The 19,494-nt window shown below is 40.5% G+C and overlaps 1 long non-coding RNA gene across 1 annotated transcript in view; it reads right to left on the bottom strand.

Moving 5' to 3' along the window:
* The window catches only part of LOC128086916 (uncharacterized), a 55,693-nt gene that overhangs the window by 20,527 nt on the left and 15,672 nt on the right, over positions 1-19,494 (bottom strand). The window contains exons 3-5 of the long non-coding RNA XR_008209588.1: positions 13,039-19,125; positions 11,664-11,872; positions 10,124-10,326 (exon numbers count right to left, since the gene is read on the bottom strand). This is a non-coding gene — a long non-coding RNA (uncharacterized LOC128086916). The remainder of the gene's footprint in view (positions 1-10,123; positions 10,327-11,663; positions 11,873-13,038; positions 19,126-19,494) is intronic.

Below are 19,494 nucleotides of genomic sequence, written 5' to 3'. Positions count from 1 at the left end.
GCAAAGTGAAAGCTGAAATTTGACAGTGCAGACCTTGACAAGTGAAATTTATGTGGTACAAGTTATGAGAAGTAAAGGTAGCATGAATTCTTCCAGATGTGTTTTCATTATGCACATTGCCATAGACATTTGAGATCAAATACTTTCCAATTCATAGTATCAGACCATTACTTACAGAGTGGATCTATGCAGAGACTTTTACACTTACTATGAGGCACAGACACAGACAAAAGAAGAAATAATTTAATACTCTTCAAGTTGAAGGACAAGGCTTGTTTGACATTCCAGGTGTGCCAGGATGCCTCGTCCATAAAAATATAAAATCTGTGAAAAAATATGATCAGGTAAATGTTCTGATTCCAGTGAAAATCTGATGTAGCATTGATAACAATCCATGAGAAAAAGGCTGTATCAAGAGAATGTCTCTAACAACCTGTATTTTTTCCTTTGATTTCTTCTCAGCTGCCCAGGCATTATCCCTCAGCAGACTCTGTATCCTGAGGGGTACAAATATGTCATAAGCTGCCAGGACCATGTACCAAATGGGTATAGTATCCCTTACTGGTGGGAAAACGTCGTATCATCTTATGGATTCTCCATCCCAACTGCTTAATGTGGCTGAAAAATAGCTTGGTCATTGAATCAAGAGAATCTCTCCCCCCCCAAAAAAAAAAAAATCTGATTTCCACTTCTGCATCTTCCAAACGTTTGCATTGTATGACTTCAAGTAATCTGAGCTAGATTCTGCCAAGATTTGCCATGATATGCACTAAAAGAAGGGGTAAATAGCAGATGAAGAATGCTTCCTGGCTTATGAAAATACAGTGAGCAGCGATAGAGGATGGATGACCCTGAAAGGCTCTTCAGAAATGCTCAGTGGGATAAGATGAGGCAGGTGTGGTGAGTAGATCTGTAGTTGGGCCAGCTGCCTGCATGCAAGGACTGGCTGGGACACCAGAGGCTGCTGGGGAAATATTCAGTGCTCCTTAAAAAGTGATGCATGAAGGACACAGCTACAAGACAGAAAAGAACGTGAAAATTCTGTGAATAATTGTCCTGTCCAGGGGCAACTGCCATTCTTCTCACAAAGCTCAGGAAGATATTAAAATAAGAAGGAACAGAAGTACAAGAAAGAAAACTGACCCTTTTGTAAACCTGGTTACATATACTTACTTAGGTTAGAGGAAAGAAGATTAAAGCAAGACTTCCCAAAAGCTTGTTCAGAAACTAAGTGAAAACTTTTCCTCCCTGTGGTACCAAATTGTATTTACACAGAGACTCTAAGATGATACAGTTATTTTAGAGACCATACAAATACTGATGAGGAAGTTATTTTTGCCTCATATAAATTCAACATACTGTTGTTTATAACTAATAAAAACAAAGGAGAAGAAAACAAAACTAGGATAGAATACAACAAATGCACAGCAAGTGAGCAGCATTGCTCACATTGCTAACATTGGTGTTAGTTATGTTGGAACAAACATGAAGTGTCTCCATTTCAGTCAGAAGTCCCACACCAGGCTGAAAGCTGCATCAATGAGAAGAAGAAGAAAATAAATTCTGACTTTTTTGGGTATGAGAGAAAAAGCCACAAAAGCATTCTATGCCATAGAGAGAGAAAAAGAAGCATAAAATTACATAGCATGGAAAAATAGGATGCTGGCACTCTTCTAGGATGCATTTGATCGTACTTATGGCAATCGACAGCCTTTCTGTGAAGTGAATCTACATGAGCTCAGAAGGAGGCTTCGTACAGGTAGACTGGAAAACAGTCTCCTCAGTGGAAAAGTTGCTTGATTAAAGTCCATCAGACTGGGAAAAGAAAAAAAGAAGCAGCAGCAGAAGAAAAGAAAGAAAAGAATATACTAGCAAAGCAATATTCAGCACAATGATGAGAAGGAACTACACAAAACTGCAGCTCAGCAGTCTTGGGTTCTCCCCATCCTCCTTCTCACACTTCCTGCAGGTAGTTCCCTTACCAAGTCTATGCACGTCTACCTGCTGCTGGAGAAGCAGGGAGATTTCACAGGAGAGAAAGATCAGCAAGGACTCCCAAATTACACATGCCTTTCTCCAGGCAACCAGCCCATCCCAGCTGGTCGCTTAGCCTGAAAGCACCTTCCACCCAGAAGGCTGGGGAAAACACACCTTCTTGCTGTACACACAGAAAAGTATTACTCCATCAGTGACTCATTGGCTTCAGGAAGAAAAAAACACCTTATCTCTGGACTTTTTTTGCTGTTTTGCAGGGCAGTATGCTGCACCACCCAAGTCCAACTGCTCACCCACAGTCTTCCATGTAACAATGAGCGAAGAAATCTCCTGGTAGCCAGGATGACATGTAAGACATCTCTACCTGTTCGAGTTTCATTTCTGTTTCTTTGTGTTGTTTTTTTCTCTTCCATTTTTAATTAGGCAAGAACATAATGGGGAAAAATATAGAGCCAGAAAAACAACCAGGATTAAACACAGTCAGCAAAACAAAGCAGAGCAATGGGACCATGCAACAGAAGGTTTTAAACTTCTTCCTCTGTTTTGACCAGTCATAAAATGAATATGTGGCTAAATGAATATGAAGAGCTTCAAGATGGGTACTAGGAGGAATTCTTAAATTTTAATATCCTTCCAGTACTGTCTGATTTAAGATGGAGAGGAAAAACTATTTCCTTTTTTTCTTTGCTGGTTAGGTGAGAATCACCAAATTAGGCAGATTGCTGTTTTCCTTTTATTTTGTTCTGTTGTAACTAGAAGAAATCAATAGATAGATACTAAAAGGTACATCTCAAGAGAAAGTTAGCCAATTTATTATTGACTCACCTACAGTTTTGCTTTTTGTAGTTGTTGTTGTTTTTCCAAGATAAAAATACCTAGATGATTTTCAAGACTCAAATACCCTGATTGAATACATTCTTGGCAGCAAATAAAGAGTCATCACAGTGGCAGAAAGACAACAGGAAACAGCTTTCACTGGGCAGAGGTCAATGTGTAATATAACACTGCATTATATTCTCAAGGACTCACTGGGTATTTGAAACAAATGCAAAATTTGCACTCCATCTTCACCTTTAGATAACTAAAGTCAAACCCATATAAAAATTGATTTTAGAATGTGTATAAGCATATTTACGTATTTGATTTCAGTAATATAAATACCTAAAGTTCATGTTCAATCATTTGAAACTTTTTGCCTATGAAGCTAAGGACTGTCTTCCCACTGGGAAACTATCCATCAGTGTCCACATCCAATGCCAGACCTTTAGACACTGTAGGAATGAGTCATGAGTGCCACTCACGCTGTACAAGTCCCAGTACAGCATTACCTACCACACAACACTCCTTAGTTTTTCTGCAGAGGAATGATTTCATCTGCAGTACCTCTGCTCTCTGTCTGCTGGAATCACTCTCTGCATTAATTCATTGAATATCTCCTAACAGCACAAGTGCTCTCATGTCTCACTTTAAGAAGGACAAACAGTCCTTTATGAACAGGTGCCTGGCCAAATCTCTTAGAATAATTGCAAATGTTACCCCAAAATTTAAATAAAGATCTTTAATAAATAAGGTTGTTTACCCCCACGTGTCAGAAAGAATTCTGCCAGCTTTTCCTGCTAGTTAAATAAACATGCATTATGTATTCACATTTAACATTTTTAATTACAGAATTATTAGAATCTGTTGTATTTGTTTCCTAAATTAAATAGTTTTTTTTTTTGTCACAGGTATAACCTGAAAGACCAAAACCATTTAAAGCCTCTGCCCAAACATGATTTTATGTTTAAGAATTTTAGAGTTTTAGAAGTTTTCGAATTAATTTATTGTTCTGAGTGAAACATACCTTCGTTATAGATTCAACCTTCCTTTTCTTGTACAGATCTGAATGTTTATAGCAGGATTAACTGGATTAATCAGATCACTATTTGTTTTAACAGATAGGAGTTTTATTTCATAGAAAATAGAATCGCAGAATCGTAAATGTCAGAAAGGACCACTAAAATAATCTAATCCAACTGTCAGCACATCCCCACCATACCCACTAGCCATGTCTCTCAGTGCCACGTCCACATGGTTCTTCATAATATTTGTGTTCCAGACCTTTCACCGGCTTCATTGCCCATTGATGTTGAAAATACTATTTGCAGTTTCTAATCATGTTTTTATCTGCATGTTAGTACTTTTAAAGTGAAAAATACCTGATCTTTATACACATAAAAATCTGTGTCGTCTACAACCCATTCATCTAATCCCTAAAAATGCACAGCACTGAAATTCCAGGTGAATCAGTATTTCAAATTGCATTCACAGACAGCATGGGTTAAGATCTGTACAAGGCATAGCAAATTCAGTAGTCTGGTTATCCAGAGTAGCACCTCTTTTAAAACGCTCCTCAAAGAAGTTGCAAATAAACACCTGTTCTCAGTGAACAGACTGAGACATCACTCTTCTGTGAAGCTCCATGCACAGCCATGGTGGCAGAAGGGTTATCAGCCAGAGCTCACATCCACCAGAGGCTGCAGCCTCGATCACGCTTTGACTCTGACTAAGCCAACGTCACCTCTTTCCCTGCCAAACAGGAGTCACCAGCCTATTCCCAAAAGTGGTCAGTTAAAACTGCTCATTTTATCAAGCTTTCTGACCCCCATTAATAAACACGACTTACATCGCGTAGGAGTTTCAAAAGCATTTACATTGCACGAGGACTCTAAATTTCACCTTGCCTAGACTTCTCTTGCTGTAGACTCTGCTTAGTTATAATGCTTTTAAAAAAAAGGAAATGACAGAGGATTCTCTCTTCTGTACTTTTCGTTCTCCATATGAAACTCTGAACAAAATATGTTCCCAAGAGTTTATAGCAAACCCCCCTTTGGGAGCCAGTTACTCACAGCTTCCTTTCCCAAGCACAGCACTGCCAACAGAAGACATTAACATCAATCAGAATCTCTTAGACTATTCAATGTGTTAGCTGATGGTATCTGAACTGCTCTGAAGTACTGCCTGAGCCTACAGCATCCACACCAGCTCCATCAGGGGGCAATGAACCCCTACTCTGTACCCAGGAGTATTATCTCTTGCTGCTAGAGCTGCTCCACGCTGTACACTGCCCGAGATTTTCTCAGGTGGAACACTTGGTTCAATACTTTTATCTCTCTTCTGCCTAGTATTTAAATAAGGTGTTATTTCTCCATAATCTGCATTCTTCTAATGTAAAAAGAAAAAAAAGTCATGGAACCATTGGCTATTTAATATGACAGCACTGCTTTCTCTAACATTATTTTCCACAGTAAATATGTGCACAGTGTCATTTTCACAAGGAAACGGCTTGCTACAAGAGCATAACCAGCCTGGAGCTTTGCTCTATCTGCCTCTGCATTCTGTGAGTGCCCAATACCTCTGGTACCAGTTTCCAGTGGTAGGATCATATTGGTTTATTTAACCCCAGGGCTGAAAAAACTGTAAGTACTGGAAACCTGTGTTTCACATGTTCTGTTCTCTAAAGCAGAAATGCCAAGTGTGATTCAGAGCTTAAGTTCACATATTTTAATAGTTTGTTTCTTATTTTGATATTCCACAAAACTGTAAGACTGACTGTCACGGCAACCAATATTTCACATTTCAGTTACAGCAGCTGTACTCTGCAAACTACTTAAATTCATGCCCAATCAACTATAGCCTGCAGCAAAACAGAACATGCTTAATTTGTAGACAGAAATTCCTGAAAGATTTAGCAACAACCTAAGTCATAAATGTGCTTTATAGACTCAGCCTAAAGCACTGTTGTTCAGATAGTATTGGAGCTTGAAAGAACCACCTACTTGCAGAGATAGAAAGGACTGAGGAAAGCTGGCCTTGGAGCAAAGAATGCATTACTTGCCTTGAACCTAAATCAGTCAGAGCATAAATGAGAGAGAGGCAGCTCTAAAGACCACAAGTAGGAAGGAATGGAGGCTGGGGCCAGCTGTCTGTGGCAGATAGGACAGACCTCTGTTGAGCAGATAAAACGAGCCCTGCATAGTACCCAAGAGCTCAGGGGCTCAGCTGCCAGGGCTCAGGGCCAGTTTAGTGATAGTGCAGCTGGTAGCCTTGAGTGGGAGGGCTGAAGGAGACCTGAATAGTGACTGCCTGGCTCTGCATAGAGCTGCCCTCATGCTGGGGGATTGCTCCTGGTCCCTGCTCACAGTGTGCTAGAACTGTCTCACAATCCACCCCCAGACCCACGGAGCTGGTAGAGAAAAAGGCCCTAGTATCATCCAGGACAAATCCTGATGTGTGACATGCATAAAATCTAATCCAACCTCACTTACACACAGCTTTTCTAATCTCAGGTAGGCAGAGCATTAACTTGCCATACCTTTTAGCAGCTGATAGGCACTTTTTGAAGTGGCGTGGCAAGAAGGAACTGCTCTTCATCCTTACTGGTGTATTGTACTAGTATTGAACATCAGAAGGGATTCCCTTGCCCTCTTCCTTTTAAAAACCAGCTGGTGAGTGGGCTCAAAGCCTTCCTTCAGTCTGCTGCACAACTGCCAAATGGCAGCAGCAATCAGCTGCTGTGTAACACATGGAGCTGAATTACTCTTTCAGCTTGTCTCAACACATCCATACCTGTTCTGCACTAGGAGGCCAGCAATTCCCCCACTGCCAGCTTGGACTTTTTTGCTTGTCTTTGCTTTGTGGATTCATTTTCCTGTACATTAGAACAACTTAGAATTTGTGTCCTCATTCTTTCAGAGTCAAACCCCAATATATTTGATACTTGTCCCTTAAATTGTCAGAGCTAGAAAAAGCTGCTACTGTCAGTCTGTGGTAATATCTTCAGGACTTTCTCTAAGATCTTAACCTCACAAATAATTTGGTTAATCAAACTTCACGTCTCATCTGAACCTAATCAGGTTCATTAGTTTGTTTGAAATCAGTTCAGTGTAAACAAGCTCTGAAAACTGTGCTGTACTGAACTTGGAACAGGTTGCCCAGAGAGGCTGTGGATGCTCCCACCCTGGAGACAATCAAGGCCAGGCTGGATGGGGCTTTGTGCAACCTGGTCTAGAGGGAGGTGCCCCTGTCCATGATGTGGGGGGGGGTAGGAACTAGGTGAGCTTATAGGTCTCTTCTAACCCAAACCATTCTGTGATTCTAATTTCTCCCAGACGCTGAAGGCAATGTGTCTACCACCAGTGAAGTTTATTATGGAGTTGCAGACTGCTTATAAACAAGTATTTGTAGATGAAAACACAGGGAAGTTTTTGCCAAGTACTTCTTGACACCAATAGCTTATGCTCAGTTCTGCATAATGCCAACCTCTCGTATGCATAGACATGAGTTTTTCTATGCCCACTGATACCAGAGCCCAACTGAGCTGTGCCTATAACCCTTCACACATAAGCGCTGCTGTCCAGACTTCACACTTCTGCACAAGGCAGCTTCCTTCCACAGAGCAGGAGACAAACAAACATTCCCCCATGGTGCCTGCACATACTCACTGTTCAGACAGAGACATCACCCATTCTCCTTCTGCTGACTGTGGTTTTTCTAATGAAGCTGGCACATCCCCTGCAGCTGCAGCAGCGACTTGTGCACTCCAGTCCTACTTACAATTAACAGAGCCCTCCCTATCTGCTCCGAGCTGAGGCCCGCTCCCCACAACTGCTGCCTGCCTCACTGGCCAGACGGTGCATGGCTGGAAGCCGCCTGCAAGATTTATTTCTGTGTCTGGGAGAAGTATCTCACTGTGCTGTCCCAGTCACAATCTGTGCTTTTTAATAAGATCTCAGCCCTCCTTCCCTAGCTGCAAATCTGGCTCTGCTGCCTCAGATCAGTCACAAACATTTCTCTTCCCCTTTGTGTTCTTTGCTTCTTTGTTTCCACTCACTGCAATTTCCTAAAATGCTCTTCTCCCGAGTTCAATCAAAGCCGTGGAATAAAACAGAAATCTGTTTCACCCAGCGTGTGATTTGGAATTGATATTTAACTTCCCATTTAACAAATTAATAAAAACAACTCTGTGATTTGCAGAAGAGCTCCAGCCTTCAAAGAATGAGCAGTGAGATCAAGTGCCTGAAATGAAGACATGACAGCCTGATAACTGGCTGCGTAATCTGCACAGAGCCAAACATTTTCTTGCCCAGAGCAGAAGACCAACAATGAGCAACAGAACTGCCTTTGGATGGGGGATCTCTGTGGGTCTTCTGGATGCAGCACATTTCACAAGAGTCTAAAAAATCTTGGTGTATATATTGGGACAGAGCATATTAATACATATGAAAATGAAAACAAAATAATCTGCTTCTTTTTCTATTAGCAGTTTGATAGCAAAAGTGATATTTCTGCAATGAACAAGAAATAATCAAAAATTAATGTAGAACCACAAGAGCTATGTGCTCCTGCTCTCACTGCATTGCCTTTGGAGGTGCACCCAATAGAAAACCAGCAGGCTATGATCACAAGGCAGCCTGAGCTTGGTGGTCTGAAGAATGCAAACAATTTTGTACACCCACTAACAAACCTGAATCAACTTTTAATGTGTTGTTATCTTTGAGAATGAAAAACCTGCAGTGAAAATCTGGTTGCTCTTATTTCATGTTCACAATCGTTCTGTGCAAATTACACAGACATAATGTCTTCACCCCAAATTACTTTTCACTAAATTTTTTTCTGCTGCTCTCCCATTTTCTCTTTTCTCAAACCATATTTTATTCCAAGATCGCAGACGTTCAGTCCGCTTAAGTGTGTAATGAGGACACTGAGATTAGTGTAATTAAAATCCTTCTAAGTAAAATGATTCCATATTCAATTAATAGAAGCATACTCAAAACTCTCTCTTGATTTTGAATCTATTGACAGAGGCAGCTGCTACTTCCAGTGGTCTTTTGTTTGCATTGACTCTTCCAGTCAGCAGTATTCCATCAATAAATGCATGCGCTGTCATGCTCTGATTAAATAATGAAACTAAATTATCTGAATTCTATCCCAAACCTTCTGTGCAATCCAATTTAAATTTTATGTTCCATAGTCTGAACTTCAGACAGCTACAATTAAAGCAAATGACCGTCAAAATTACATCACTGCTTTTAGGTAGGAAAAAAAGAATCCATTTTATTTACATATCGCAACAAATCCCTTTAGACTGACCTACAGTTTGTTTTGTCAGCTGCAAACACATTTAGAGGGAGCTCAGTTAGTTAAAGCAGGCAGCATCCTGCAAGATGCAACCACTTGATTTTGCTCTATTTGTCTGCTAATTAGCATACTGGAGACAGAAACTCAGCTGGGATTTCCATCTATCATCAGAGAAATCATCACACAAACAACTGAAATCATGCTGCTTTCAAAAGGTACACAGAACAATAATTGAAAATACTGAAAAATAGCTTACAGCATGAAGAAATACATTACAGCAGTAGAATGGGAGGAGGTCTGGGCAGTGTTTTTCAATAGGAGTGGGAAGCATTTTTGTTGTACAGTTTGCACACTTTATCACGTCAGGTTTACTCACTTTGGCTCAGTTCTCTCTTCTCACGAATACTTTTCTTATCCACTCCACACAAAAATGGTATGTATAGATAGCATAACAAACTGCACATCAAATTTAAATAGAAACTGTACTATTGAGCTGTTGACAAAAAAAAAAAAAAGCAGTAGTTCCCAGAGTGCCCTTCAGGACTTCAAATAGATGGGAAAAAAGCACTGATATGTGCTTAGCACAGTGTCTGCTTTTCAGCATTCATCATCAATTTAAAAACAAGAGAATTTTTTTCAAACTTTGAAACATACAGAAACAGCACCTGGAGAAAACGTAACATATAAGCAAACCTCATGAAACATTTCAAAGCCTTTGGGTTCGCTCTTGCGCTATTGGTGCTATGCGTGCACTCCAAGGATGCTGCCAGCTGTCGGAGATACCCGATATGCAGCATGCTGCTCTCTACATACTTGGTATACGTGGCCTGAAATAGGGGTGAAGGAAAGCAGGGAAGAAGTACAGTGGGATCAGGGAGGGATCAGGTTTTAAGCTTTCGGCTTAGGAGAACTTGTTTACAAACCAAAATTGCACCATTTTGTTCCATATAAATTAGAAGAGTGACATTATCTTGTGTCACCCCTGGCACATCAATAAAAAAATGCTTACCTTGTAACAGCTTGATCTCTGTTAGGACTGCAGGACAAGCTGCAGCCCTTGGTCCTTCTATAAATGGTGCACGTGGGGAGCTGCGCAACGTGACTCTCCTGGAAAAGAAATCGTAACCCTATCTCGCATTCCTCTCATGCTGGTGTAAGTCCATGCTCATCAAACCTCCACACGGGTATGATCTGCCAGGGCTGAGACTGCTCCTGCAGATAACAGAGAAAGACAAAACAATCACAGAGGATGTGTCATGAACACATAGCAAAAATCATTCCAACTGACTAAAGTCTTCATGGCAAAAACATGAAGCAAGCCAATACTTGCAATAAAAGCAGAAAGCTCTCAGCTCAGAAGCAGTCATGAATCTTGTTCTAATTCAGTAAGTGCTCAAAAGTTATCAGGGAATTTAATGGTATGTTTTTAATGTGTTAGTGACTGAAAATGATGATACAAATGAAGCCACTAAGCAAGAAAGTTCATTTCAGGATAACATGCAAGAGGAGCTGGAAAAAGTCAGGGCTCTGTTATCTTATTAAAGTAGCATGGCATTCATCTCTACCTGATGCACTGTGCTTTTCTAGCACACGGCCTTACAGATGATAGGCAGAAATTTCATTTTTCAATAGTAGAGATGTTCACAGATTTAAACACAGCTGTGAAAAATCTGTGTATTAAAGATATACTTTTTCAAAAGCTGTAAAAAGAAAAATGTCATTAACTAGAAACATAGAACTATCTGTACTTTCTCCAGAGCTCAAGGTTTGTCACTCAGGATGTGTCCCTGTCACATTTTCCTTCACTCAAGGACATTTTTACTAAGAGGAACGTGAAATGATAGATAGAAAATACTTCTTCATTGGTTTTTATTTTTATTTTTTTTTAATCTTTCAACCACAACTGAATGAAAGATTCATTCATTTCAAGTATTTCATTTCTGCTGATCTGAACAATATCAGATGAAGAGAGGCACAGAAAAGGATGTGAACAGAATCCACCCTTGGCTGTGCAGCCCTCCTCGCCGTGAATCCCACCCATGCACATCACAGCTCACAGCAGCAGCATAGCTGTGAAAATCCCTCTCCTCCACCATTTATGAAGTGGCTGTGTCAATCTCTAAATGCATTTGTAAAGGAAACATTCCCATCAGTGGTAGCGTCTGACTGTTACAGAGAGGAATTTGATTCAAAGACAGTGTCTGCTCCATCAATGCATGCTCCCCAGGCAGCCCCCAGGCTGAGCTGCAAAGTGTGACTGTGCAGTGACGCACAGCACTTGTTTGAAGACTCCTCTGTTGCCCTTGCAAACATAAAACATCACCTTCCCCCCCACAACTTTTCCATTCCAAGTGCCAAAAACCCATGAGGATGGTGTTTCTGTAACATGATGCTGTGGGTGAGCACTGCCCACAAGTGTACACAGGAGATGAGGTGATATTGGGATAGCAATGGAGAATGGGGGGAGGGCCAGGAGAGCCAAATTTAATGTAGCCTCACTTGCACCCATGTCTGTGACAGTAAATGAGGTACATCTTCCAGATGCATACAGTTTTGTCATTGAGGGAACTTGTTGCTTTGATCCAACAAAGGAACAGGGATGAAAGCAATATGCATGCAGTGCTCATGGTCAGGCACTTGCCCAGGGATGAACCAGAATGCAGCCTATGGCAGCTCCCATCCAAACCCATAGAAAAAATGGTGCTGTCTTCTGCCAGGTGACAGACAAGGGAGGACAGCACACTAACGGAAGCCAAGGCTGGAAAAAATAAAGAAAAAAATCAAAGCAAGATAAACACTGTAGTGGCCAAATTAATTACTCATGGGAAATGATATATTCTGTGCAACTGCATGTGGTTCAACTGTACTGAGCTCCTCCTCACAGTAACACCACAGAGTAACAGGCACAGTAAAAGTTTGTGACGGAACAAAGACAAACACCCATCACAGAAGCAATCCTGAAAACCAATTATTTAACCACACAGGTTTTATTAACCTTTTATGAAACAATATTAGCTATATGTGACACTAAATAAGTGAAGAATTCCTCTACAATTTGAAAGAAATTCTGATGTAGAGCTATTAAAAAAAGACACATTGTTTTTCTCTGAAAAGTCCCTCTGCCATTATGACAACCACGTTTTATTTCTTCACCAGGGGAAAAAGAGAAGAACCACCTGTGAGTGTAACACAAGGAACAGACATGCATTCTCATAAACCTCACTTCAGATTCAATGTAACTGCTCAGTTTTACTGACAAAAAATTTAACTCACAAAAGCAACAAAGATGAAGAGTCATACTGACTTCAATATAACTGTTTTTAATACTTTCCAGCAGATTGTACATATTCAGAGCAAGAAGAAGAAAAAACAAGTGCTATGCTTCCCAGTTACAAAGCTTAAGTATAGCTGCAGGCTTATCTATAGATATATAAGTAGATATTTCAATTATTCTACAACAGCAGAGGTGAGAAAAAAAATGGAAATCTGGTAATATCTTCCAAATATCAGATTCTTTTCCAGAGCAATTTGAATCCTGTAAGGGCTCCCTGCATGTTCTCTAGTGCTCACTTGAGCAGCAGCAGTCCCTTACTGAGGACTCAATGCAACGAGCTCTCCCCTATTCCAGGATCCTCCACAGAGTGCTGCAAAATTGAAGCACAAAGCTCAGGAAAGAAATACTTCAGCAGCAAACCACTTCTCTGCATAATTAAACTGCCTAAATCTTACATGTGTTAAAACTCAGTTTTCCACAAAACGTCTTTCTTCCCACTAATGTTAAATTTCAAAAACTTCTGTGAATATATGACTGTACAATTAACAAATGTACAGTTAGAAGAGTGGTGTGAATAGAACGGTATTTTACAGGCTTTTGGTGGAAAGATCATTGTGGTAGAAAGAGACAATCAAAAATGAAAAGCTCACCCACGTCCTGAGCTTACAGTAGAAAACTCCATAAGAAGGGAGATCCAGAAAGAGAACCTTTCCAATGGCAGTCAGCCCTTAAATGGGGTCTAGGAGAGGTGCAGCCAAGCTCCACCTCTTCTGGTCACGCAGCTGAATCGCCTTCACCTGTGCTCCATGGCTGACTCAGTGCTTGCCTCAGGTGGGCAATCAGAGGCTCAGGCCGTGATCAACAGTTCCCATCCATATGACTCAGAACTTCCCTACACAAGGACATTTAGTTTCCTAAGGCCCTGCTCCATGTATCATTCAGCCAGCATGCTGATTGCAGACGATTACTTGGAGGTGCCCCACAAAAGCCTGCTGTCTGTGGATGAGGGTGGTCACAAGCAACCCACCCACCTTATAATTCTGTGGCTTTGGTGGTTGTATTTCTTTCCATAATCTCACTAGTTTTTCTGATAACCAGATGGTCTTTGTCTTATAAACAACTGGTTGCCACATGAGGAGCTGCAGACAAAGCTAGGTATGGAAGGTTATTGCTAAATGTGGTAAAAGTCTTAAAACTAGGATAGGAGCCAAGTCAATCTGCATATGAGAAGCCACAGCTGGATTGCTGGGTTTTGAATAAATGAGAATTAGCTTAATTCATTGCAATTTTTTTCTTGCTCAGAAGTAACAGATTTAAGAGCCCTACTCTGAATGTAAAAAACAAAAACACAAAAGCGCTGTACATCCCACAAATACTTCACTGCATGGTATCAGGACCTGCATGTACAGACAGGTTCCAGCCTCCTCCCCTTTGTTCTGGCTGCTGCTCCTAGAGGTCACTTTGATACGGTGGAATTGGGATCAGGCTGCTTTGAAGAGCAAAGCGCGACAAAGAGCCACAAACTGTGCTATCTTCCCCCAGGCCCGGGCCCTTGCTATCAGTCCTTGCCCGAGTCACCTCGCAGATATGCTGGTTGTATGCTTTGCTGATCCCATCCCTGCCTTGCTGATTTGGCATGCCAACTTGAAGGCTTCATCCCTTCAGATGTGCCTGGAGATCACCAGACTCTGCCCCGCCTGGTCTCTGCCATTAGGACTGCTCCGTGGCTGTGGACATGCTGGGGCTGCAGCTTGTATCAACTCTTGCTGATTGTTTATGGAGACCAAACACTGGATGTCAGCACAGTGAGTTGGTGGTTGGTGTCCTTCAACAGTGACAATGGTGGGTCACTTCTACAGGTGCAGATGAGCATGGAATGCGGGCTCTTGTTCATCACTGACGAAAATGCATAGCTAATGATGGTGAGTATGCTGAAAAATAGTGTTTTGCAGCCGAGAATTTGTGCTATCAAAAAGTGTTGCTGGGCACTTTCTATCTTTTGTAGTTTCCATGGAAATAAATACAAGGCATTACTTTCAGAGCAACCTATGTATATTTGGCCTGAGACAATTCCTCTTCATTCAGTGCAACAGAAGCCAACGGGTTGGACACCTTTCATCTACCCTCTACCAATTTTGTTTAAACATTGGCTAAAAGATATTGAAGCTAAAGAATGACACATACAGTAGGAAGCCAGATTGAAAGCATCACCTGTGTTCTGCTAATCTATTAGATTTTAGATGTGACTATAAGTTGTCTACCCAAGTAGAAAGAAGGAGAAATGTAAGAAGTTTATTCACTAAGTAGGAAGAGACTACACTAAGAGAAGTAGGCAGCCTTATGTTCTTACCCATGCCGCTGGCAGTACCAATACTGAAGCAAACTCCTTGTGCACACACAGCAAAGAACACTGTTTCTTTGCTCTATCTAAGTGGTCTAAATCCTTCATGTGCAGAGTCAGCACTGCAGTACCATGTATTCCCCTGTCCAGAAAGGCAAGCGCAGTCCCACTGAGTAGAAGAACAGCAGTAAAGAAGTAACTGACATCTTAGAATTCACTAATTATACAGTCAGGAAATAAATAGCCAAGTAACTAAGAAACAAACTGATGAGCTGACATAGAACTAATTCCTCCTAACAAATTCTTTAGGATCACAGAATAGAGGATGTCATAGCTCTGGTTCTAGCTCATGCAGGTGATTCTGTAGACTTGGCTGGATGCTCATCCTCTTATTCCTTTGGTGCATCCTGCACCAGAAGGAGTAATACAAAGCATACGGTTACAGGTGGACATGATAATACGTGTCCAAGTTGCTGCAGGTAATAAATACATAGAGTGATAAAAAATTTCTTATTTATCATCCACTGGAATTGATGGCTCGTTTCTCCTTCAGACACTACTGGGAGGTAAACTATGATTCTCCCATATAATGGTTTTTTGTTTTCTCACAGATTTCTTGCACATTGCAGATCCTTGGTAGTTCAAAACTAACATAATAACTTTTCTCATTTTTGCTATTTCCATTGGATGGTTTTCTCAAATCCTATTAGACTGGTATTTCTATTCTAACATTTTCCTCCTGCTTTTAAAATCTCCCTCAGCTTTGCTGCATCATGTCTCTCTCTGTTTGTTGTTTTTTTTCAAGGAAATTTGAAGTGAAAGTTTTCCCAGCTTTTCCTTTCAGTTTAGATACCTCAAACCTTTCTTTTCAAAGCTTTATTGTAGTGTTCAGTCCTTCATTAGCTAGAGGACACTGTGCTGATTGTTGTGTGTGCACAATGTCTCCTCTTTTCCCCAGGAAAAATATTGAAATTGTAAAGATATGAATTGTCATATGTTACTGGACATTAGTTTTCTGAGCTTCTTTCTCTGCTGAAAACAATAAATAGGAAGTCATGACCAAAGTAAACAGACTCAATAGAGGCTGCTTTTATTTCTGGCCATTCACTGAAAAATCTATTAGCTTGACACCGCCGCATTAGCAAATGGCAAGTGAGCAGCAAGGTCCATAATGCTGATTGCAAGCTTTTTCTACATTTACTTAAATAAAAAGATAGGATGAGGTAGGCCACAAAACTGACTTTTGTTTTGTCAAGTAACAGAAACTTTCAGAGTAGCCTGAGCATTCACTCTGTCTACTGATGGAGAACTCATAATCACTGTTATGACAATCCACTGATGTGTGTCATGAGCAACATGTATTGATTTTGCTTATAATTCTTCCAGAATAACAGATCTGTGAGTTGTTCCCTTGTCTTGCAGAGAAAGTTCATTCTAGTTCAAAGTAGAACAGAGATGAATTAGATTTGTTATGATTATTAGTCTATTTTGCTGTCAGGACGCCTTGTAATTTCTGTTGAACAAGACAAACTAAACAAGTAGATTTATATTATGTTTCTGAAACTGCAGCAAATACGTATCTGATTTCTTCATCAATTTCCATAGTAGAAGACAGTAATCATGAGTATTTGGAGTATTTGGAGAAAATAAACATGAGGAAAACAAGCAGTCAAGCATCCCATTTTCCTGTTCTTTTTTGTTTTCTATGTCACATGTGAAAGAAAAAAATACTTTGCGCTTCTCTGATTCTTTTTGTTGTTAACTGTACATGGACGGGCAAAGGCAATTGATCCCTATGAAGCTGAATTTATAGCCACAAGACAGTGTTTGCTTTATCCTATTACTCCTATACAAGCCAGTGCTTCTTTTCCAAGGATCGAATACTTTTATAGCTTCTGTAATTGTTCTTCCAGAGCCTATAATAGTCTCAGAGTTGACCTCATATATTTGGGCAAACTTGGCCTCTAGACTCTATCCTAGTGTGTTTCTATCACATTCAGTAACAATAAAATAGCACAACACTATAAATTCTGATATCTCCTACTTATGGTTTTCACCAATTCAGAATGAAGATGTGCAACATTTATTCAAGACACACTTTAGATTTCATACTTCAAACAGTTTTACAGTTGAAATGTATTTTTCAATGAAGTTTTCATAATGTAATGTAAGAATTAAGAAAGATTAAAATACTTGCAGTGGTCTTCATGGTAGGGCAGGCATAATTATAGCAGCTTATTCTGCACCTGGTCCAGTTCCAGTGGAGAAAGACTACGTTCTGTTTATCTGAAGTGGCATTTGAGAAAGTTAAATTTCAGTTCTGCTAAACTGATATATTGTATTACGTCCTGTAAATGCTATTCTCCTTATTTAATGACTCACCAGCCGGCACTGGATTCCAGGCTGCATCCTGAAAACACCAACCACTCATTCCTTCAGAAGCATTAGGGTCAGTTTCAAACATATGGCACATGTTTCAAACACAAAATTATCTGATGAAGATCATGTGAGGGTTGTGAGGATTCTGTTAATTTACAAAACACAGACTGTAAATCAAGATTTAAAAACATCTCTGCACACTGAGTGCTTGCATTAATTCTGTGTTTAGATGTGCTTGGCTAGCAATCATTGCAGTTTTATTTCACTTCATAAGATCTAGGCAAAGACAATATTTTCTTTCTTCCTTGTCAAAAATTGTGGAAATATCCACTCAGGAGATGTGACTTATTTGATAGAAACGTTGTGAAGCAGATCTTTAAGCCCTGGTGATGCCTTATTTCTCCTGAAATTGACAGCCAACTCCTATTTTATTGCCTGGTTATCACGCTAGGTCAAATTCTAACCCTGAATAAAAGGTTTTGCGCAGCTGTAACTACTCTCTGAATTACCTCATGCAAGTGATCAATCTTGAATCAATGTTATGGGAGTGCTTTACAGTGTGTGGAAGCATTTTTACTTGTTCAGTGCAGCCGATACAAATTTACCCGAGGTAGAAGTAGAGATATCAGGGAATCCAGCAGTTTGTGTCAAACATCACATTTACATGCAGGCAACCTTGCATGGAATGTGTTCCTCAGGTGGTTTACAAGATACAACCTTGACTGAATAAGCCACAACCTTCCAAAGTGCAGATTCAAACAGCAAGGAGGCTCTGGAGCAAATATCCGGCATTGCTTCTGTACTCTCTCAGCCACCTTCGGAATGGAGCAGAAATATTAACCACACATCTCCTTCTGAGCACTCCGTCCTCGAGATTCCTCTGCCCAGCAAGCCCCCAGCTCTCTCCATACTGCGTCGGCAGCACAGGGCCCTGCGGCAGGAGGCACTCTGGAGCCGCAGCTGGACCACATCTGGCTGAGCTTTTCCATCTGGCCATCCGAAGGGCCCCCTCTTCTGTCCGGAGCCCAAACTGCAACGCCCCACCGCTGGACAAGTTGCATTTGCTAACTAAAATTGCAGCGCAGGTCCTCAGCTGGAAGATGAGCCATGCCGTGATCCATTCCACTTTGTGATGGATTACAGAACTTGTCTACATCCGCTACTGAAGACAATGGATGTAAAACAAAAAAAATAAAATAATACACGGAAAAGCAGGACAACTTAAGATGGTTAAGAGTGTTGAAAAGAAGCAAACTGTGTTTTTCAGTGGAAACATAGGCTGTTGAATTATTCGGATTGGGAAGAACATCGTTCACCACACAGTTCCCTGAAGAGCTGTTCTTGTTGAGGAGGTGTTGGAGACTGACTTGTTCTCTGCATGAAATTTCATACCTTCTGTTAGAGCACTTTAAAACCAGGACTGCTACCATCGTCTGTCCCAGGAGGTCATCCTGCCCAGGTCCATCGGCCACAGAAAGCTTTAAGGATGCAGCGCGTGCCCAATTCATGCCTAACCCCGCATGCAGATATTCATCGAACTCAAACAAAACCTTTGACTTAAACTATTTCATTTTCAGTGAATACCCTTCCTTTTTAAGTGGCTATCCTGAGGAAACAAGTTTTCTGCAGCTGTCCTGTATCTAAGTGATAAGCCTCCTTACACAGATGGAAACAGCTGGCCAGAGATCTCAAACTCAGTAAGTTTTACAAGTTTTCTAATAATTGCTGCTAGACAGAAGAGCCTAACATAAAGGGTGCCTCCATTTCTTTAGCCAGGAAAGGAGATTCCATTAGGTCAACTAACAGATCAACTTATTTCATCTCTCCCTTGCAGCTCATAGTGTTGTACAGCCACATTATTTGGATTGACTTTGGCAGCAGGTAACTACAACACTGTCTATCCATCTGTTGTGTCAATTACTATAATTTCTCCCTTGGTGTGTTTTTATACCATGTTTTGAGATTTTTTTCGTCAGTAAATATGGCAATAACTACCAAGGCATACAGATCTTCACCCCTGTGAGGAGAGAAAATAAAGCTAAAATTATATGAGCAAAAACGCTCATTAAACTTACAAATGTCTCTTTTAAAGTTAGGTGTTCTATTGGTTGCTTGAGTGCTCTAAAAGAGCTGGTCAAAGCAAAAATACCAGTCAGTGTTTACCAACTTTAGCACTGTTTTACTATTAGAACAGAAATAACCAGGGAACATCCATTTTGTTGTGTTGTTGTATTTGTTTTTACATATTAGGGCATGTCATGTTCCCATGATTATTTTTCATGAAAAGCAAGGGTTTACTATCACCTTCCTGTCATATGTAATGCACCAAAAAGGCCATGTAAAATACTTTTACAGGCTTTGTAATGTTTAATACCATATCTGTAGG

This window comes from Tympanuchus pallidicinctus, unplaced genomic scaffold (assembly GCF_026119805.1).
Source record: "Tympanuchus pallidicinctus isolate F22 unplaced genomic scaffold, pur_lepc_1.0 scaffold3, whole genome shotgun sequence".
NCBI classification, from domain to species: Eukaryota; Metazoa; Chordata; class Aves; order Galliformes; family Phasianidae; genus Tympanuchus; species Tympanuchus pallidicinctus.
This window is presented reverse-complemented; position numbering and strand designations above follow the sequence as displayed.